At 39.4% G+C, this 14630-nt stretch overlaps 1 protein-coding gene across 2 annotated transcripts in view; it reads right to left on the bottom strand.

Annotated features, from left to right (window-relative positions):
* ptk2bb (protein tyrosine kinase 2 beta, b) overlaps positions 1–14630 on the bottom strand; it is a 43782-nt gene that overhangs the window by 27797 nt on the left and 1355 nt on the right. For both annotated transcript variants that reach the window (XM_055149110.1, XM_055149112.1), the window contains exon 2: positions 13870–13978. The gene's annotated coding sequence lies outside the window, so the exon portion shown is untranslated. The remainder of the gene's footprint in view (positions 1–13869; positions 13979–14630) is intronic.

The following is a 14630-nucleotide window of genomic DNA, read 5'->3' as shown; positions in this document are numbered from 1 at the left end:
CCCCTGATCCCGTCTCCAGATTTCATTATTTTCTACTGTCTGTCTGTCTGCACTGTGGGCTTAAGCACGCACATAAATAACAGGATTTATAATCAGATTGTTGCCTTCAGCTCAGTTAACTGCATATGTCAACATTAGGGATGACAAACTAAAATCTTCTTTGTGAACTCAGAAATCCAACGAAAGTTGCCAGTAGAACAACATGCTCAGGAACATGCTACTACACAAGTATATGATACAGTTATACTTATACATCAATGATAATTGATACTGCTGCTACTAGCAGTACAGCATTATTAATGGGGTTTTCAAGAAATCCATACCCTTATTCTAATCAATACTAAAACTAGTATTGATTTTTTTTTCAAGTATTGATACAGAATGTAATTGTATAGTATATTGTACAAAGTTGGACCATTGTTGAAAAGTTTTAAAAGTGTCTTAAAAACCTACATGGTACTACTAAAGGGCCCATATAATGCTATTTTCTGTTATTGCTGCTTCTTCTACTCCATACACCTTCACTTGAATCATTTGGATAATTTCAGCCCTGGAATTGCTAATCTCTACTAAATTTAAGGTAAAATGTAGCTGTTAACTTGAAAACTACAGCTTCATGACATCACAAGGTGGAAGAGAGTATTTTGAACTTGATGTAGACAGATTAATAATAAAATAATGAAAGGGTAACTCAAACATATGTGAATGAAACAACTCCAGGTATATGTCCAACATGACTAAAGCTCACAAGTGTACATTTTCGTGTAATATAAAACTATTAAACTGCTATCAATGTATGTAAATGTATCATTCTACTCTAAACAAAAAAATGAGTGTAAATGTCATTGCTGTATCGAAATTGGGTTTCACAATTAAGATTATTACTAAAACCAAACAAATTATGATGTAAAACTGAAAAGTATTCTAATAAATCTGCTTGATGTGTAGGGAATATATACTCTTCACTTCACTCTGCACTTGTTGCCAGCCTGAACCTTTTGACCCATCACATGACTCCTGAAGTGGATTTCCCCTGGACTCAGACCAGTTGACGACATGACACTGGAATGTGGTGATGCTGCCTGGAGTCTGTGGGCCATTGTTGCCCATCTCATGTGAGGCCAGTCCCTTTGTAAGTGCAGAGGCAGCCGTGTTTGTGATGTTTATGTGAAGTGCAGGTGGCAGTTCCCATCGGGTCAGAGGGTTCCACTGGGAGACCACAGAGAGCAGCTTACTGAATGACATCACCTAATCCTGATGTGTTGACACCTCAGTCACCACAAGGGAAACTGCCATGTTGGCATTTATGTGGGAGGGGAGCTCACTGTGACCCAAAGTCTTATAGATCCACCCTCTGAAAAAAGACTGGAGAAAGTTTGTACAGCTATTTTAACCCAGTGGCATGCCTCTCCCCTGACTGTGCAAATAACAGTTTCCTTTGCTAATTTAAGGTGCAGACTTGAAAGAGTTGGGATAAAAATGGCATGGCTGACGGATGCTTTTCAGGAAAAATGCTGTTTTACATTTCACATATTTTTTAAAAGTGGTGTTTATAAATATCACTTTCAGATCAGGAAGAAGTAAAGTAAATAAAGCAGGACTAAACCGGGACTAGAACGGGACCAAGCCAAATCTACATTAGGGGTCTCAAACCAGGCCTAAACATTTTGAACACACCATTGATTAGTCAATGTAGCCCATAGTAGTGTTCATAGACTGTATATATAAACGGACATAGCTAACCTGCATGAATCCGGCTCATCGACTCTGGCTCCAATTCACTTTGTACTAAAAAAAAATCTTTGTAACTGCTACTGTCAAGGCTCCTCATTTTGGTCTTTGTTCATATTAATCCACTCTACATGAAACCGGTCTTTTTACTTTGTTATTTTATTCACAAATCAGTTCCTATTCCTCCAAATCGCCCCTGTAACTGCTAGTCTTAGTGAGCTTCATTTGACTGGAGTCGAACACTGTAGGTGATGTCACACTCCCTAAGTCCACTTTATTATACAGACGATAGTAAGTTTTCAAAGGTAGCGAGCCAGACAGTGTTTTAGAAATAAAGATGTTTTGGCTGTCACCCAGAAATCATTTTCAATCTAAAGGTGGTGATCTGAGGAGCTAGAATGTATACTGCCCAGAGATGAGGGTAGCTAGAGTTGAATGTTTTGAATTTGGAAATACTTTAAGGACTTAGATTATTCACACTTCATGCACAACATTTGCCTGAGGATACAAACAAGGTCAAAGGTTATCTGCTGCTTATAGCCCAGGGCCTCCTAATCCTGCCCCTGCATTTAAACGACACTCTTGAGCTAAGTTTGGGATTTATGAGTCAAATGAAAAGGCAGAAGGTTACATTTAGCCGTCTATGTCATTACAATCCATTTATTACCAACACTATAACTGTGATTGTCAGGATTTATTTGTTGAACTGTAAAGTATAGCAGCTCCATAACATTAGGCATCAGCTGGTCTGTAAACTCCTCTAACAAAAAAAGACATCGTAATTGATTGATAGTGTCACCCGTAGCGACACCCTTTTCTGTTGTTGTTTACATGGCTTCTTTTGATCCCGAACTACTTGGGCTACAGTGGGGTGGGGCCTATGGAAAATCATTCAAGGAGCTGTATGCAAATTCCGGCTCGGCAGCAGCTTCACCGTGGAAGATTCACACGCAGCGGGATAATGTAATTTATTTCTGCCACGACACGCCGCGTGAACTGGTTTAATGGATCCAAAAAATATTGCTTACAAACAAAGTGGCTCCAGGCTGTTATGTTTTATTACATGAGTATAATGTAATAGTGGCATCTAATCTAATGGTGTGCTGGCTAGAGTTATGATATACATTGTTACAAATGATTTATGTAAAGCAGCTGCTAGGGCAAGGACAAACAACTCATAGAGCACCACCTAATGAATTTAGGTTCAAAATAGTCATAAATTTGCTAAATGAAAAATGAATAAAACAACATCAACATTATGACATGAAATGAATTAAAGATAGAAATTTAATGAAGCAATATTACCTGAAAAATAATGTATAACATGTACAAAAATATATATTTAAAGTTATAGGTAATACTTAATTTAACTTGAATTTCAATCAATAAAGCATCTCTCTCTTTGCCACTATGCCACTTTGTCACATTTGTTATTTGTGGTTAGTTTAGTGTAAATTGTAACTTAAAATCACATTGGAAATATGTCATCAGTTCTTTTTGTGAATATCCAAAATATAAAATCACTCATTGCCTCTTCCTTATTTGGAATCTGTCATCCCTGTTACAATGTAATGAGATATCAGTCATTAACACGCCTAACCATAATTCCTTTAATACATTCACACCCTGCTTTGATGACTATGGGTAATTGCTTCTTAAAGAATGGTAACCCAAGTTAATTACAGTTCACATGTCAATCAACAGCTGACTGATTCCTGCAGCTGATTGATTGATACCATTTGGTCAATAAATGAAACTAATCTCGTCCGTTAACTCCCGAGACACTTTGGCAATCTCTTGTTCATCTTACGCTATACAAACTGAGATATATGTGCTCTCCCTCCCTACAGAAAGCCAGTGGTGCTGACAGCTGAATTTCTGTTCAAAGCCCCTTTTAATGGCACGTCAATTTCTACTCCCCCTAGAGACGTATAGCGACTGAGTTAGACTTATTCTTACTCCCGGCAAAGACACGACCAGCCTCAGCTCAGCTCAAACCCGCTAAGAAAAGACCTCCTCCTCATCTCTCAAGCAGACCCAGACACATTCACACACTCCATGAACTCCCAGTTTTAGGATATGGCTGTCACAATGATGCCTGTAACTTTGATCTACACAAAAACGCTCCTAGCATAAAGCAATGTCTCCAGCCATTGCCACTAGTTACACTGCCTACCTGGTGTATTCTATTATTAAATAGGGCTGAGACGAATGTTGCAATTAAAAAAAATCTCTTCCCTGGAAATTCATAAATATTTGATGCAGTTCTCCCAGACAAGTTGTGATTTGTGCTCATTAGGTTGTCATATTTTATGCGGGAGTGTGAACACAAGTGGCGTCTCGTGTTGAAGTTTTTTTGGGGTAGTTGGATGTCCCCGCCTCGAGTTGCACTTTTCTCAAATGACATGGCCCAAGGTTAGTATTTCGTCATTTTAATATTTTAGGAGGAGCGAAAGGGATGTTTGGAGTGTGGGGTACCCTGCCTTGCCACCCCACCCACATGCGTAATTCAAAGCTAAGGAAATGTGCTTGTTACCAATGCATGCGCCGGTGGTCCCAGTCTACAGGTGTGTTTGCCAAGCCACCCTTAAAATTAAACCACAATGTCTAAAGCACATACAAGTAATGTTGACGAGTGAACTGAACACTGCTCATTCACCCAAAAAAAGCAAGCCCTAAGGGAGAAAAACAGGAGCCAAAATATAGTACATTGGAATTCATTTGCAAATCCACCTCACAGCCACCCTCTTCTTTCATAAATTGCCCTGAAAATGAAATATCCCATGCATAAAATTCACATCCATGGATTTTGGAAACAGGATCCTACCCAGAACATTGACTGACACAACATAAAAAAGGCAGCAGTCAAAGCAGTACATTCAGCAGTTTATGTGTGTGCAAATTAGATGCAGAGATGTGAAACGATGTAGCTTATACGGCTTTGCTTCATGGCTCCAATTCTGAGCATTTAAACTCAAACTGGCCCATTATTTTGACTACAGGGAAGTGACAGTGGGCCTTGAGTATCAACAAAATAATTTAATGTCAAATTTATAAAGATTTGACAATTCAGCAATTGCTGAAAAAAAAAATCTAAAACACAGCCATTGTTTTGACTGTTGCTTGGTTGATTACGTAATAAACCACTCTTCTCTGTAACAGTATCGGTACTCTGTGGTTTGGTGTAGATTACCCTCAAGAGGTTTGTGTTTCTGCTGGGTGTAAGGCAGCAGTTGTAAACAGAATGTGTAGTAACAATGTGTGAAAAACAATGTAATTAAAGGGAGTATTTTATCACATAAAACCAACGAGGCACACTGAATGCACATGAAATTACTCCTAACACCTTGTAGGTAACAATGCATTGGTGGTTGTTTAGTTTTACTGGTGCCACAAAGTGGTGTGGGTTGTTGTGATAGCCTAGAGTGTGTGATTCTGTTGCACCACATTAAATCAGAGCCTTACATATTAGAGTGTACCTCTGTTTTGGCTGGCACCTGCCTCCCTCTCCACCAGCTCAGTTTTCTCTCATTCTCACCACAGATTTTCTTATTCTTTTATTTTCTGGTGAAACTAAAGCTCACGCTGTGTCTGTGCGCAGTGCGCTCAAGTGCCACATCCTTTAATGTTTGGAGAGCTAGAGACTGGCAGAACGGCATGAGTCTCAGAAGTTCAGAGGCATCGGCAGATCACAGGGCGACTGTCAGGCCTCCTGGCAATCTGTGGCAGCACAGAGGAGAGCCTTTGAGCCAGTGACCCCCCCGAGATCCAGCGGGACAGAGGGGGAAATGGGGCTATAGTCTGTCTCAAAGAACTCACTGTCTGCTCTAGTGATATCAGCAACAGATGAGATACAAAATAATGCCAAAACGGTATTTAATTAGATAACAAGGCACATACTAGTGCTAACAGTTGCTAAAGGTAGTGCCAAAAGTAGTATCAGTAAGTAACAGGAAAAGTAAGACTGACCATATTATCTGTAGAACCAGACTAGTATGTTTTTTATTGAAGATAAGAAGCTGCTTTGGTCAAAATTAAGCAATCTATTAAGTTTGAACCATTTAGAAAATTCCAAATTATAATTTCATGGGTTTCTAATTAGTCCACAATAACATCTGCCCAGTTGGTCCGTTGATACAATTTGAGCTAAGTAGCATCTGGAAGATTTCATAGATGTTTTTTCACTGTGAATGAAATTCCAAATGCTAATCCTTTTCCTGGCATATCCTGCTTAAGCATACATTAGCATAATAATAGTACATCCTGTGGAAGCAAAACTAACACGGTGCTTATGTTGAAGAATCGACCTGTTCAACACCTCTCCTCACACTCCGCACCAGTCCTTTCCTGTTACAATTCAACACAAAGGATTTATATTTTATTTCCTGGATCGGTTCCACATTGGGTCGGCTGTAAAACCTTTTGTGGTATATCTAATTAGCTACATGGAGACAGCAGAGGTGATCCGCAAAGGGCCAGACAAAAAAACTTGAATAGGTCATTTCACGGATGAGACACACAGCGCCTCACCCCCTCTTCCAAAACCCAGCCAGGAACAATGACGTAATGCCAAAATCTTTTAAAAAATAGTGACACATATTGGCTTGACTGAAGGTGCAATGAAAAGAAGGGGGTTTACAATGTCCTAAAATACTACTTAAAATTCAGTGAGTCACTATTGGAAAGACCCTTAATATTGTTTGCCTTGATGTCATGCCATTTGACATTAATGGGGCCAGGGGCACAAAAGGAATGCTATGCATGGTTGAACTTTAGCAATAGATAAGGGTCCACTTAATATAGTCGAGCCTTGTTATAAGAATGCTGACAATACAGCTTTAAAGAGCACACAATATTAGACCTGGTTTGTTCTAATTGCATAGACCAGGGTTTTCAGTCTTTTAAAACCAGTCTCCCAAAGTAAACGGACACCGAACTAGGAACTGGATAGCAAAATAAATTTGATCTTGGTAATGATTTTGAGGGGCAAGGTTTATTTCTGCTGATTTGATTACTTTAGCGAATGAAGAGATGAGTGATTTTACTAAAATACAGTAATATATTTTCAGTTTTAAAAGTAGATTAAATACAGTGTAGTTTTTGACCTCTGTGGAACCACTGGCAGACAAATATAGCTGGTATCTCTATTGACATTCACTATATGTTTAGTTTTAGCCCAATTTAAGCACTACATTCCCAGTGAGAAATCCCTCTAAGATATCTTAAGCAATCCAATCTTGAAGTCATAATTCCTCAGGCTACCGGCGCTCCCTGGGATTTCCTAATATAGTTTCATTTGGGAACAAAGTCTGCCTTACATGTTAAACGACAGATACTGTGCATACAAATGGGACCACATGCTCAGAGAGGTGAAGTCATTGGAGCGTGCAGAGAAATTTCCTGGAAAAACCTTTGACATCATCTCATATAGGAAAAGATTTGGGGTCAGACGTAAGTGTTTGAGTCATACATATGTTCTGTGTCTGTACTGGAGCTGCATGGGACCTATGGCATCTGTGTGTTTAATAATGTATACTAGACTATGAGGCACTCGTAAGCAACTGGTTCTCAAAATGTGGTGTCCAGGTTGCCTCTGGTGATATGGTGGGTCCGCTGCAGGTTTAGTCTGTGTAATTTAGAAGCCATCATATTCCTATATTAATATAAGAACTGCTTAGTTATGGTTTAGTACTATGGTATAGACCTGGTTTTAATCTCATGCAACACAGTCTGCACAATATTTAACTGCAATTTAATTTAACTGCAAAAATGGTTAAAAAAAAAGAAAAGAAAAGAAAAGAAAGTTTGGTCATCCCTCACTCAATGACCAACAAAAACAGTGAACATTTTTTACTATTACTTTTTCCGTCAAATGCCCTTCCTAGTAATCCATAAAAAATCACCTAAATCAATCAGTCAACAAGTCTTTACCTCAAATAAAGTTCAGCAGGAACAAACACGAGATCTAAGGTCTCTATGTGAAACTGTATTTGGTTACCTAGGCAAATTAGCCATGTGCTTTTAGTTTCAGGTCTACTGAACGTAGATTTAAATCATATTCAATTACATAACGTCATTTATGTAAATCGCATGTCTGAGATGTACGTAAACATCACACTTTTTAAGGACAATGATGCAGCTTGAAATTGGTTGGTTTGTTGTTTTTGTTTATTCTTGATTATAAATGAAAATCGATGCTTATCTACTAAGATCTTAGTGTTTTAACTTCAAAAAACACAAAATATAAGTTGACAATACCAACTTTACCATACTTTGCCATTGTTCGTTCCAAGCCAAAACAGCCCGGTAGTAGTTGATCTAGTAAACACATTTTTTCCGGAGCTATGAGCCATTCTTTCTCTGGATGGTAATGTTGTTTTTGCTAATCATAGCTCTATGAAATTCCAGCCTGGGTGAGCTTTGCCCTTGGTTATGTTAAATTAGACAGTATGTGCAGCATGCTAAATTCTCTCTAAATTACTTGAGTCCATTTCTTTTCCCCCAACTCATTAACTATTCAATGGGAACTGATCCTGCAGGGTATTGACACTATTTCTCCACACTACCCAAGCAGGCTGTTTGAACCCTTTAAAAATTCTTCCATGCCTTATCTTCCTTCCAAAAAAAACCCAAACTTGAACCATTTGATAATTTCCAACTTGCCCAGAGTAGAGCCGAGTCAAACTGCATTATAAACACAAAAGCTAATTACAATTTTGCTAGCCCGTGCCTATTACGCAGTGACAATAACAAGCTGATCAGCAGTGGCTAGAGGAAGAGCACTTGTGTTGTTTAACAAGTTGTTGATTACGGGCTCTAATCCTGCTCCAACATGACAAGGGAGACTTGTTACTGGGATAGGTTTGGCTTGGGCATGTCTGGACCAATCACGATTGAGCTGCGCGGTCTTCTGCCTTGACCTTGGACAGTGGATTTCCTTGAGGGCAGGGCGTCCAAAACAGTTCAGGTCTAGCAGGGGCAAGCATAGGGGCTAATGCTGAGGCAGGCAGAGAAATATATGAATGACTGCAAAGAAGAGAGCATCTAGCCATTCAGCGCATAGAGGAAAATCTGTGAGCCAATCGCATTAGTTGTTCTCCTCTCCCTGTAGCGCCTCCCTGACTTCTTCTCCTGACTGTTACCAGGTCACTGTGCTGCTTGTGCTACTGAATAATCTGTTTCATTGGGTCAGTGTGCCTCTCTCAGCGCGCCTGACTGGCTGCTCGGGCATACGCGGTTGCTAGGGAGCTGGACCAATCAGAGGCGAGCGGAAGTCCCCCCTGGTTTCTAGGCAGGTTTCACGTGCTGGAGATGTTTTGGCGGGAGAGTGGGAGTGTGCAGCCGGGCTTGTGGGAGGAGCAAGGCCAGTTCTGGTGAAGTGGAGCATGTGATTGTCTGTGCATGTTTGTGGGCGAGTGCTAGCTTTGCCCTGCCTCTTGCTTTCTGATGCAACACAGAGCCGTGTCTCCTGGGCTACGAGGGGACCTTGTTATGTTTTTTTTTTTTTCTTTCACTTGTCCTCACAGGAAACGAGAACCAATTGCTGAGCTGTTGCCATCGGAGCGGGGAGGTTTGTTTTTCCTCCACTTTCATCGCTGGTACCTCCCCGTCGACAGTTACCGTAGAAACAAGAGCAACTCCAACTCTATTTCCATCCATGTCTCCTTCCCTCAATGATTTATCTGAGCTTTCTTTTTTTAATCTCCCGCACAGCACCTACCTACCAACACTTTATCAGCCAATGAAGTGGTCTTGAAGCGCATTACATCTTCGACAACTATAAAAGCGAGATAGCAAGTACAGCGACTGCAAATGCTGAGCCATATCTCGGACCACCGGCACAACTTCTGACTCAAAAACATGCCAACCCCCCAACCACACAAGATTAACAGTTAGATGAGGTGAGCCTGGACCCCCTCCACACCCAAAAAACAAACTCAGGGAGATCTCACACAAACTTGTTAACTACTACAGCCCTGAGAATCCTAGTGTCAACACAGGAAAGCAGTTAGTCACATCTCAGACTTCCCAGTATCCTATTACTGCAACTCCACCGCACATGGTCAAACAAGAATTACTCTGGAGAGCGGCTAGTGAGTGGACACTGAGTACACTCTTCAAAACACAGCATGAAGCGCCTGAGTGACTTCTACTAACCAATTATGAATTCAGTACATCAAGGCAACCAAGAGGAAGAGACAGGAATTTAGACTGGAGCGTAGGTAGATATATGGTCTGCAAGAATATTCTGTAATTGTTGTTTTGAACAGGAATATCTAGTAGGTCATCCATTATAAAAGAAGCCAAAAATAAAACTGCAAAAACCAGTTGATAAAAAAATTTTAAAGAACAGAAACGTGTTGTGTAATTTCACGCTTTTTTGTTTAAATTTATAGTTTATTCACTTTTTGTGTAATGCCTGAACCTCAACCAAGATATTTACAAGCACGTTTTGTACATTTCAAAAGTATTATCTGATTATTGCTATCAGCAGAATCTACAAAAATACTGAAATGTTCAGTTTTGACAACATCACCCTCCCCTTGCAGAAACTGCTTTCACTAAACTTGCCTTACTCACAGAGACTGGGGCAGGAGCTGAAACGCTGAGAAAGAATGGCTGTTATGTCAATAGTGGACTGTAAACTCAATACTTAGTCATTAGTAGGATACAATACAGTTGAGCACGTGTCAAATGTCCAATCTCACTTATTGGCAGAATAGAAGTCTTGGCCGGGTCTTGAATCAAAGCCAATTACCAAACGATTCTTGTCTCCAATTGGCAACTAAACTGATTACAACTGACATTAACGGCTTAGGGCTGTTGCCTCCACATAGATCAGTCTTGGTAGTATTGATGAAAAATACTGAGGAAAGACTTATTATAAAGAATGGGTGAACCTGAGTCATTCCAGTTTTGCTTTAACAACAATAGCTCAAGAAGTGACTGACATTTTAGGTCATTATGTAAATCTTGTCACTGTAGCTCAAAGCAGTGCAAAAGCAGTATAATAAAGATAGTGTTTGTTCATTACAAAATTCTAAATAGACCATACTTTAAAACTGAGTTAGAGAAATCACATTAGAGTTTGCTGTTGACATTGGCAAAATGCTCTAGTTTAGGGTTAATATGTAATAAGTGAGTCTATCCACTTGACAAAAAACAGGAGCAAAGTGAAACATCGTCTCTGTCAGCAGAAATGAGCTAATGTGATTTTTTTCACTGGAGTAGCCAAAAGTTTCACACAGACGTGATTGGATTCAGATGATAGGCCTTTGAGCCATATAGTGACTTTCTGAGCTCAATTCTTCACAAAAATGAGTACTCCATCAATTGTAGATTTTCAATTTAGATATTTCCTTCAATAATTGCACAGTATCTATCTCACAAAGCCTGCCATGCATGTGAAATTTTGATACCATACAGTTCTAAAATGTGTGTACCCAACATTCAGCCAATCATTCATTATACACGTCCTACACACCTAAATGTAAAGTTAAGCTCCTTTTGATTAAAGGTCCCATATTATGCAAAATGTACTCTTGTGAGCTTTAAGCCATGCTGTGTTGTTCTCAAAAATATACCTGGAGTTGTGTTTTGTTTTAGTCACACCTGTTTGAGTAGCCCTTTATTTTTTATTTTTAGTCTGTCTACATCTCAAATTCAGAATGCTCTGTTCCACCTCGTGATGTCATGAAGCAGTTGTGATTGTGAGTCATGATAACAAGCTATCTTTTACTTTGTAGATTGGAAATTCCAGGGAAAAAATTATCCAAGTTATCCTAGTGAAAATTAATGGAGATGAGCACTTCCTGTATTACTATTACTACAATGACATCACAAGGTTGAGTTTTTCTGTTTGAGAGAAGAACCTAAGAAGAACCAGACTACAGCAAATAGGCAGGATATCTGTGTTAAATATGTGAATGAAACAAAACACAACTCCAGGTTTGTTTTTATGACAAAACAACATTATAGTATGCAGTAGATCAGAAAATACTGTAATATTAAAATTATCTAAACCTTTGAACTTTTTGGCTTACTACAGAATTATTTGTACACAATGCAATAACTATCCCTAATTTGTGTTTTTGATATATTTGCAAAGTTTGCCAAAGTTCACTGTTGCAAAACAGTTTCATGACACATACTGTATAGTGTGGGCGGACGTGGCACAGTGCTCACCTGCAAATTGGTAGTGAGAATCATCTTGGAGGTTGCACAGGTGTCAGTAGACATGCCAGTCTGCCTGACAAATGGTTTGTTTACAACAAGAGCTGCTGGCGCTGCTCAATAATCAGCCAACGTTCATTCACATTATGCTCTCACAGCTGGAGACTGGTGGAGACAAGCTGAATGACGCAAAGCAACAAATGCAATTCAATCTCTCAAATATACCATCCCGCACACCAAGACATGCCTATTATCGCTATGTTTTGCTATATTTAATTCTTGGCATTAAAGTGGTGTCAAAAATGCCCCGAATCAGAAGCGTCTCCCTTGGGTGCTACTGGGCTTCAATTGTGTTACCTCTGGATGAACTCAGAGAGCCCGCGTTCATTGGCTGGGTCCCCACTCTACCTATGGTTAAAATCAAGAAGTGTTGACAGAAAAGACAGCGGGAGGAGGCACAGGAGCGGACACAGCACTTGAATAATGTGTGAAAACTTGGCATTTCTGTCACGTCATTTCACAATCAATTTATGTGAAAAACAAGTCTCCAGGAGCGAGGATTTAGGGAGATAATTAAACGGAAAAGCGATCGTAGCCGTAAAATTGTGATGTGTACGAGCATGCAGTTTCGCCAGAGCTGTTTTGTCGTGGAACTGATTGAAAAATAAAGACAAAGCGTCTGGGTGTCAGGAACTATTAGAGGAAATGGTACCAAGCAAATTCATGTAATTATGCAGCAAACTTTGAAGATTTTTCAACATTACAGCCTTATCACCCCTCCTGGCAGCATAAAGTCAGAAATAACTCACTGTGGAGAATAATGTGTCTCGCCAGGGAAAAAATGCTGAAACAAATATGGGCCGGGACACGTCGTCTGCCAGTTTACTTGACACAAAAGAGGTAGCGTAAGTTTTAGTTGACAAGTTCCTGAGTTCAGTGATAACACAAAAGGCAGCTTCAAAGTGATTGGAGCAGTGTATTTCAAAGTGTAAGACAGAAAATGACTTAAAAACTGAGATTGCAAAATACGTGATGCTTTTGCTTCTAAATCTTTGGCACTGACGGCACATCATGTTATATTCACGGTGCAAAAAACACGCTGCCAAAAATCTGATTTGCAAAACAAATGTGGTGAAGTGTTCAAAAGACGACAAACCTTCGCCAAATCACTGACAAAACTACCATATACCCTAGAGTCCACTGGCAATGAAGTAACCAACTGATTGAAATTCACAACTCCTGGAGCTATTGTTTGGGAAGACTAATTAGTTATTGATAGAGTGGGGAAAAAACAAAGTACGAAACAGGGCATTGGATTTTTTCTATTCTTTGTTTTTCAAAGCAGCACACTGTGCACTAATTAAATTTTAAAAGATCTACCTCTGGAAAGTGGTCCAAATGGATGAATATTACATCAAAATAACTGGTGTTTTTTCATACTCCAATTCCATCAGGATTACTTTTTGTTTGTTTTCATTTGTGTTATTACATTAAAGGCAATTAATAATGAGCAGTTTATAAATAATGACTCCCAGGTGTCTACTCAACCAGATTTAAGTACTTTAGGGCTCCTCAATATATGGAAATATAAAAATGCTGTGCTGCAAAATGTCCATAAAATTTGATCAGTGACTCAAGTAATGCAAGTAAACATGTTTTGGCCACTTGGCTTTAAAAACACTGTATGCAAAATCTAACAGGAAGTACTTTTCTACTACTTTTCAAATGGAAAAGGAGCTCAAATAGTAGCATTTATTAAATGACCAACTAGGCCAATGCAATAAACCAAATTTGTCACAAAACTGATTAGAAATTCAGTCTAGAAATATGTTATTAATTATTATAAAATGAAAATGTTGGTTTGTTGTTGAATAGTATATAGGCTAAAGCATATAGGAATATCATTGTAGTACCAGTCATGTTTTGCTGTATGTTTCTGTTGTAAAATTTGGGTGGGGTCCTTACACTGCAGGACTGGAGCAGAAGGGGGCTGGTGGGATGAGAGTGGGGGCTGGGATCCTCTGTAGAGCAGCAGCTTAAACTAGGCAGAGGTTGTTTGCTTGTATCCAAAAACCTGCAAGTACACAAAAGAATACAGTGAAAAGTTGACATCGTAAACACATTCACGCCTCTTCTACTAAAGTGGAGCACAAGCTTAAACAGGAATGTTGGTCCAATGCTACAACATCTGCTTTCATCTAGAAATTCTCTCCTGGGAATAGTCTGACTCACACCATGGATCAAATAGTCTAGCATGAGAAGCCTGGATGTTTTGCCCCCAGTAACCCCCTGTGCAGATCAAGCTTGATTTCACTGTGTTTTTCTCTCATTAAGATCCATACCGTACATATACAGTATGCATACCCCCACCCTGCTATAGGGGTCACCAGCTATGCATGTTGTTTATTCCACTGTCATTGTACATCGATCACAACATAGTCAGTAATAGGTGCCCTCAGGGATAGAGATGAAAATGCCCCCAATAGTGTCACGATGTATTTAATGTCATTGGATTTACTACTTATTGGAAATTGATGACATAAAATCATATAATTTTACATGAAGAGACACGCATTAGTTAAGGGTCATAAAATGCATGAAAAGACAATTAATATGAAGGCTGTTCTTTCACGGTAGATAAGACAGCATCACTCACACCCCGGTAATAAGGGTGGGTACACGCTCTACGATCAGCAGCGGCTCCCAATCAGCTGAGCAAAGCACAG

This window comes from Boleophthalmus pectinirostris, unplaced genomic scaffold (genome assembly GCF_026225935.1).
Source record: "Boleophthalmus pectinirostris isolate CB_2022bp ecotype Guang Dong unplaced genomic scaffold, ASM2622593v1 HiC_scaffold_13, whole genome shotgun sequence".
NCBI classification, from domain to species: domain Eukaryota; kingdom Metazoa; phylum Chordata; class Actinopteri; order Gobiiformes; family Gobiidae; genus Boleophthalmus; species Boleophthalmus pectinirostris.
The sequence above is the reverse complement of the archived record's forward strand: the minus strand, read 5'-3'. Positions and strand labels throughout refer to the sequence as shown.